The sequence below is a fragment of the Schistocerca serialis genome, chromosome 1, assembly GCF_023864345.2.
Source record: "Schistocerca serialis cubense isolate TAMUIC-IGC-003099 chromosome 1, iqSchSeri2.2, whole genome shotgun sequence".
Taxonomy (NCBI): domain Eukaryota; kingdom Metazoa; phylum Arthropoda; class Insecta; order Orthoptera; family Acrididae; genus Schistocerca; species Schistocerca serialis.
The window spans coordinates 1,186,127,422-1,186,136,109 of NC_064638.1; positions in this window are offsets into that span (position 1 = coordinate 1,186,127,422).

Consider the following 8,688-nt stretch of genomic DNA (forward strand, 5'->3'; position numbering starts at 1 on the left):
TATAACACAACTGGATTATCGACGTGAATTTAATTTGCGTAAATAACCGTGTAACCAATTATTACGTTAAACTGAGAGATCTTAAGTGTGTTAGTCAACAGTGATTAGTTCGACCAATGAGATTCTGAGTCAAGCAAGATCAGGAACACTGAATAAATATCACTTTCTGGCGTTAAATATAATTACCACAGATATTATACTACTGGCCATTAAAATTGCTACACCAAGAAGAAATGTAGATGATAAACTGGTATTCATTGGAAAAATATATTATACTAGAACTGACAAGTGATTACATTTTCACACAATTTGGGTGCATAGATCCTGAGAAACGGCCTTGATACGCCTGGGCATTGAGTCAAACAGGGCTTGGATGGCGTGTACAGGTACAGCTGCCCATGCAGCTTCAACACGATACCGCAGTTCATCAAAAGTAGTGACTCGCGTATTGTGACGAGCCAGTTGCTCGGCCACCATTGACCAGACGTTTTCAATTGGTGAGAGATCTGGAGAATATGCTGCCCAGGGCAGCAGTCGAACATTTTCTGCGTCCAGAAAGGGCAGTACAGGACCTGCATCATGCGGTCGTGCATTATCCTGCTGAAATGTAGGTTTTCGCAGCGATCGAATTAAGGTTAGAGCCACGGGTCGTAACACATCTGAAATGTAACGTCCACTGTTCAAAGTGCCGTCAGTGCGAACAAGATGTTACCGAGACGTGTAAAAAACGGCACCCCATACCACCACGCCGGGTGATACGATAGTATGGCGATGACGAATACACGCTTCCAATGGCGTTCACCGCGATGTCGCCAAACACGGATGCGACCATCATGATGCTGTAAACAAAACCTGGATTCATTCGAAAAAATGACGTTTTGCCATTCGTGAACCCACGTTCGTCGTTGAGTACACCATCGCAGGCGCTCCTGTCTGTGATACAGCGTCAAGGATAACCGCAGCCATGGTATCCGAGCTGATAGTCCGTGTTGCTGCAAACTGCGTCGAACTGTTCATGCACCTGGTTGTTGTCTTGCAAACGTTCCCATCTGTTGACTCAGGGATCGAGACGTGGCTGCACGATCCGTTACAGCCATACGGATAAGATATCTGTCATTTCGACTGCTAGTGATACGAGGCCGTTGGGATCCAGCATGCCGTTCTGTATTACCCTCCTGAACCCACCGATTCCATATTCTGCTAACAGTCATTGGATCTCGACCAACGCGAGCAGCAATGTCGCGATACGATAAACCGCAATCGCGATAGGCTACAATCCGACCTTTATGAAAGTCGGAAACGTGATGGTACGCATTTCTCCTCCTTACACGAGGCATCACAACAACGTTTCACCAGGCAGCGACGGTCAACTGCTGTTTGTGTGTGAGAAATCGATTGGAAACTTTCGTCATATCAGCACGTTGTAGGTATCGCCACCGGCGCCAACCTTGTGTGATTGCTCTGAAAAGCTAATTATTTGCATATCACAGCATCTTCTTCCTGTCGGTTAAATTTCGCGTCTGTAGCACGTCGTCTTCGTGGTGTAGCGATGTTAATGGCCAGTAGTGTACTTATAGCCGGTGTCGATAGGACTAAGGCAACCTGGAACCTTGCGACAGCTATAACACAACTGGATTGTCGACGCAAATTTAAATAGTGTAAATGACCGTGTAACCAAGAATTACGTTAAACTGAGTGATCTTAAGTGTGTTAGTCAACAGTGGTTAGTTCCACGAATGAGATTTTGAGTCAAGTATGCAAAAAGCAAGAGTAGGACCACTGAATAAATACCACTTTCTGGAGTTAAAAATTATTACATTGAGGTGACAATAGTTGTGGGATACCTCCTAACATCCTGTCGGACTTCCTTTCTTGCGGCGTAGTGCAGCAGCTCGAGGTGGCGTGGACTCAACAAATCGTTGGAAGTCCCCTGCAGAAATGTTCATCCATGCTGCCTCTATAGCTGTCCATAAGTGCGCAAGTGTTGACGGTGCAGGATTTTGTGCGTGAACTGACTTCTCGACTATTTCCCATAAATGCTTGATGAGATTCATGTCGGGCGATCTGGGTGGCCAGACCATTCGCTCGAACTGTCCAGAATGATCATCAGACCAGTCGCAAACAATTGTGACTCGGTGACACAGTGCCTTGTCACCCATAAAAATTCCATCGTTATTTGGGTTCAAATGGTTCGAATGGCTCTAACCACTTTGGGACTTAACATCTGAGGTCATCAGTCCCCTAGACTTAGAACTACTTAAACCTAGCTAACCTAAGGACATCACACACATCCATGCCCGAGGCAGGATTCGAACCTGCGATCATAGCAGCAGCGCGGTTCTTGACTGAAGCCCCTAGAACCGCTCCCCAGGTAGCTGAGCATAACCATTTACAGTCAATGATCGGTTCAGTTGGATCATAGGACCCAGTCCATTCCACCAAAACACATCCCACCCACTATGGAGCCACCGAAAGCTTTCACAGAGCCTTGTTGACAACTTCGGTCCATGGCTTCGTGGGGTCTACGCCACACTCCAACCCAATCACCAGCTTTTACCGACTGAAATCGGTACTCAGCTGACCACTACCAGCTGGTTCGGGATTTCCTCTGCCCGGGGACTGGGTGTTTGTGTTGTCCTTATCATTTCATCATCATTATTATCATCATGGATTGTGTAAAACTTGGATTGTGTAAGAATTGGAACTCTGTACGGGCGCTGATGACTGCGCAGTTGAGCGCCCCACAAACCAAACATCATCATCGACATAAAAGTTTTCTGGGCATGGTACCGCGTCATAACGCAAAAACTACTGCTGCTGGAGAAAAACCAACGTTCCGACCACGATTGCAGCGGCCTTCTTCTGGGTCTAATGACCCAGACCAAGACCCAGTTTGGTTTTTCTCCAGCAGCAGTAGTTTTTACATTATGACGCGGTACCATACCCAGAAAACTTTTATGTCGACTGACTCTGGCCGCGGAAGCCTACGCAATTATATCAAACATCATCATCATCATCATCTGACCAGGCCACAGTTTTTCAGTCGTGTAGGGTCCAAACAAAATGGTCACGAGACCAGAAGAGGCGCTGCAGGCGATGTCGTGCTGTTGTCGTCTGCTTCCATAGCCCATCAACACCAAATCTCGCCGCACTGTCCTAAAGGATACGTTTTTCGTACGTCTGACATTGATCCTAGAGGTTATTTCACACAGTTTTGCTTGTATGTTAGCGCTGACAACTCTGCGCAGACATCTACATGTACATGGTTACTCTGCAATTCACACTTAGGTGCCTGGCAGAGGGTTCATTGGACCATTTTCATACTACTACTGTACCATTCCAGTCTCGAATGGCGTGTGGGAAAAGGAACACCTAAATCTTTCCGTTCGAACTCTGATTTCTCGTATTTTATTATGATGATCATTTCTCCCTAGGCAGGTGGGTGTCAACAAAATATTTTCGCATTCGGAAGAGAAAGTTGATGATGGAAATTTCGTAAATAGATCTCGCCGCAAAGAAAACCGCCTTTGTTTCAGTGACTGCCACCCCAACTCGCGTATCATATCAGTGACACTCTCACCCCTGTTGCGCAATCGCACGAAACGGGCTGCCCTTCTTTGCACTTTTTCGATGTCCACCGTCAATCTCACCTGCTAAGGATCCCACACCGCGCAGCAATATTCGAGCCGAGGACGGGCAAGTGTAATGTAGGCTGTTTCTTTAGTGGGTTTGTCGCATCTTCTAAGTGTTCTGCCAACAAAGCGCTGTCTTTGTTTCGCCTTCCTCACCATATTATCTATGTGGTCTTTCCAATTTAAATTGCTCGTAATTGTAATTCCTAGGTATTTAGTCGAATTGACAGTCCTTAGATTTGTGCAATTTATCGCATACCCATAATTTATCGGATTTCTTTTAGTACCCATGTGGATGACCTCGCATTTTTCTTTGTTTAGTGCCACTTTTCGCACCATACAGAAATTCTCTCCAGATCGTTTTGTAATTGGGATTGATTGTCTGATGATTTTACTAGACGGTAAATTACAGCGTCATCTGCAAACAATCTGCTGCTTTCGGTTGTTAAGTGAAGGTCGTCGGTCACTGCATTGTGCCCGTGGTTGAGAGGTATTGCCTGAAATTTGATATTCTCGGCACACTCTTGACACTATGGATCTCGGAATATTGAATTCTCTAACGATTTCCGAAATGGAATGTCCCATGCGTCTAGCTCTAACTACTATTCCGCGTTTTAAAGTGTGTTAATCCTCGTCGTGGGGTCGTAACCACGTTGGAAACCTTTCCCCACAAACCTCTTGAGTACAAACGGCAGCTCCGTCGATGCACTTTCCTTTTATACCTTGCGTACGCGATACTGCCACCGTCTGTTTATATACATGTTACTGTCCCAGGGCTTTTGTCACCTCACTATAGTACCAATGTTGTTGAATAACACGTATCCAAGCACCCAGGAATACGCTATCGCTCGAAGTACAGTCACGCGCCCGATCTATATAACTCACGTAATGTTGTAAACAAACACGTGTGCATCAGTTGTCAGAGTTGGATACTGCGCCTGCTGCGCTTGTCGACCAGTCAGAACAAATCACATTTGTGACAGATCCCTCGCGCACGCCGTAAATGGCGGTTTGCAGATCCGCCTGCTTTCCAACTGTAATTATTTATTCCACTAGACATGAGAATCTGAGGAACGTGGTAAAGCACTGAAGGAATGCGAGCTTGAATGATAACTGTTTCACAGATTAAGAGGGGTGGACAGAAGTATGAAAAACAGTGAGAAATGATGGAACACAGACGCAGAGCCGGCCGCTTCAATCCGGAACCGCGCTGCTGCTACGTTCGCAGGTTCGAATCCTGCCTCGGGCGTGGATGTGTGTGATGTCCTTAGGTTAGTTAGGTTTACGTAGTTCTAAGTTTAGGGGACTGATGACCTCAGATGTTAAGTCCAATAGTGCTCAGAGCCATCTGAACCATTTTTGAGCAGACGCAGATGCCAGAGAAGTCTGCAGGTTGCGCTGTCGTATTTGACCAAGAGCGCAGTGTTCTCAATACGTTGCAAGTGTCAGTTGTGGTCAGAACAGTTTTCTGTGTAGTTGTGAGTGCTTTACGTCGGAGCTTAGTGCACTCGAAAGTGAAAATTGTTGGTGCTCCTCTGATGGATGCTTCAGTTGCTTCAGCAGCCGTATCGAATATTTATACCGCATACAGGGAAAGCGAAAAAAATAAACAAAAAAAGTAATTCCCTACGTCAGAACGCTGACGAAATGGCGTGTTAAGTGATCCTGACAGACGGTCCTTGAAGAAGAACGTGAAAAAACAAGAGGACGAGAGCTGCAAAAGTCACTGCGGAGCTGAATGTCGCACTCGCGAACCCTGTCAGCGCCAAAGCAACGCAAAGAGAATTCCATAACTAGGGATTTACCGGGCGAGCTGGAATTTCGGAACCACTCATCAGCGAAGAGTGGATGGCCGTAGCAGGAAAACGTGCTGCCTACGTCATAAAGCGTAGACTACGGAGCAGTGGAAGAGAGTCATTTCTTCTGATGACTCTTGTTTCACACTGTTTACAGCTTCTGGCCGAGTTCACGTCCCAAGAGCGAAACATGGCGGGGCTTTGGTGATGATCTGGGTTGCTTATCGTGGTATTCCATGCGCCCCATAGTTACTCTGCAAGATCGCATTACTAGTGGAATGTTTGTTCACCAATGGTGATGCCGTAATCCAAGACGACAGGGACGCTGTTCACACATCTCGCATCGTTCAGGACTGGGTTTGTGAATTCTCGCATCTCCCCTGGCCACCACATTCGCCACATCTCAATATTATTGAACCCTTGTGACCTACTGCGGAGAGAATGTTGCGTGATCGACAACCATTTCCATCATCGTTGCGCGAACCTGCGATTATTTTGCAGGAACAGTGGTATAAGATTCCCTTGAAAACCAGACAGGAACCTGTATTGACCCATTACGAGATGATTCGAAATCGTTTTGAATACCAACTGTTTTCCTACTCCATATTAATGTAAAGTGTTGTGTTTTTGGTGTTTCCACATTTTGTGTATCCCCTGTACGTAAGCATGCACCCAGAATCCCACTCATTCATTCGAAAAGCTCTGTAGCTCCCAACTCACGTAAGTCGCGTGATGTAAACAAACACACGTAGACCAGCTGCCAGATTTTGATACAGCACGCGCTGCGCTTCTCGGCCGATCACAACGGAGCACATTTACTATAGGTTTGCGCGCACGCCGTATAATGGGGCTCTGCAAATCTAACCACTTTACAATTTAAATTTCGCAAGGTTCAAATGGTTCAAATGGTTCTGAGCACTATGGGACTTAACAGCTGTGGTCATCAGTCCCCTAGAACTTAGAACTACTTAAACCTAACTAACCTAAGGACATCACAGACATCCATGCCCGAGGCAGGATTCGAACCTGCGACCGTAGCAAAATTTCGCAAGGTATCAAAATCTGTGGAACATGCGAAATGCATCGAATGAATGAGAGCATGTCTGACTACTATTTTACAAGCTAACACTAAACTTGCAGGGAGCGATTAGAGCAAACGTTATTTTTATGTTTGGTCTTTTCTTTTTTTATATAAAAAAATCTGCCTTACGCAAAACACAGTGAGGCAGAGTTTAAAACAAAAATTACTCCGTAAACACGGATGAAACGCCAGCAGGAGTTTCCAGCCCGAGCAAGATTATTTACATTTACGTGATAGTGCGTAAGTGGGCTGCTTCTGTGTTGGCAGCGCTGTGTAGCGCTTTGCATTGGATATATGACTCTACTTTGTAAGAGACTCTGTGGCTGGTCGGACTCATTGTTGGAAGTTAATCGCCAGTAGTGTTGGGCAGTTGGAAGTTAGTCGCCAGCAGTGACAGAAATACTGTTGGGCAGTTGGAGGTGAACAGCCAGCAGTGATGGATGTTAGACGTGAGAAGTTAGCATTAATGGAGGGTAGAGGTCTGACGTTTTAGCGTAGGCTAACGAACTGTACATGTTCGACTTGGAGGTTGAATATTATTCATGATTATATAACTTTGTACTAGATGTCAATGACGATTTATGTTTGTGTCTGAACTGGATGTCGCATTATTAAGGTAAAAAAATACATTATTTGGTTTGCAACAAAATCTTTCCTTTGCTAACCATATGACTATCAGTAGTTAGTGGCTTTAGTAGTTAGAATCTTTTATTTAGCTGGCAGTATTGACGCTCGCTGTATAGCAGTAGTTCGCGTAATGAAGATTTTTGTGAGGTAAGTGCTTAATAAAATGTATAGGTTATTGTTAAGATTTCTGTTTAGTCAGGGCCATTCTTTTGAATTAATTATTTGAAGTATGGTTATCCTTTTCTTGAGCAGTCAGACTGCGTTGCGCTAGAATATTGTGCGTCAGTGTTGATAAGAATAAGTAAAGAGAAAGTAGGTTCACTTGCATTCAGTTTCACTCAGGAGTTTAAGTAAAAAAATTTTATTAAGAAGTTTCAAGTGCTGTTGTGGTGAGAATGCTATCAATATGAGACGCTCTTAAAACTGCAATAACATTTCATTTTTTTAAAGAGAAAAAAAAATACACACCTTTTCAGTTGAGAGCATGACCCTATTTAGCAGCCAATTCCATTGATATCCATTTTGGCTTTACCTCACTTCATGTGCACACTAGAAAACTATCTTAGTTCATCCATGAATAAAAGCACCAGCATGCAACAGTGTACTATATAGTTCCCAGGTTATTCAGTATTAGTCGCTGTCTTTCTGAGGTTCACATTAGTACGGTGCACAGTTTAATTTAAATCTTTTATCCGTGTCCATATGTGTCCACATAAATTTTTCTAGGGGTGAGGGGGAGTGAGGGCCGGACTCTGAATTTACTACTTTTGATATGAAAGTGCGTACAGTTTCGCGACATGTCATGCCATCAAATCTAAATTTTACAAGTGGCACAATTTATTATATCCCAGAAAATTGGTAGTTGTCTACACAGTATATGAACAGAAACTCTGGACTCCAGATTCTAATCCCCTCTTGCCCCCCTCCCCCTCCTTGCGCACTCCCGTGTCGTATCCTCACACAAAAAGAACGTCAACTCATTAACCTTGCCTTCACGACAACAATCTGCCTCTCTCGTCAACGACTCTGCTACTCGGTAGTAGAAAGACGCTGTCTTACAGCAAAAACCTATATTGAAACATTGATGTTTACATAGATGTATTTGTAGTAGTTGCTTGTATTGATATTTGGTACTAAATATAATATAATGAATAAAAAGTTGTATTTTTACAGGCTCTCTTCAGAAAGCGAATGCAGACATACTACACATACCATAAACAACGAGCACCAACACACAACCAAAGATAACCTAACATAAGTCGCTACTGATAGTGAAATATTAATTGACAATGGGTGAGTAAGTAATGATAACTGTACCCCTTGTTGTCTGAATAGGTACAGAGTAGAATTCGAGGCACAATCTCAGCAATAACCTACGTCTCCATTTAAAAGGTCACTTGCTAGTGTGAAGTATGTTTTTCAACCTCCTCCTAAGATGAGGGCCCTTTTAGGGTATGTAAAGGATGACCGTGCCAGTTTGTGGTGATGATCACCCTATCCAGTGCAACTGCAGCAAGTCATCTATCGGTCAGACTTTCAGCACTGTGGAGGG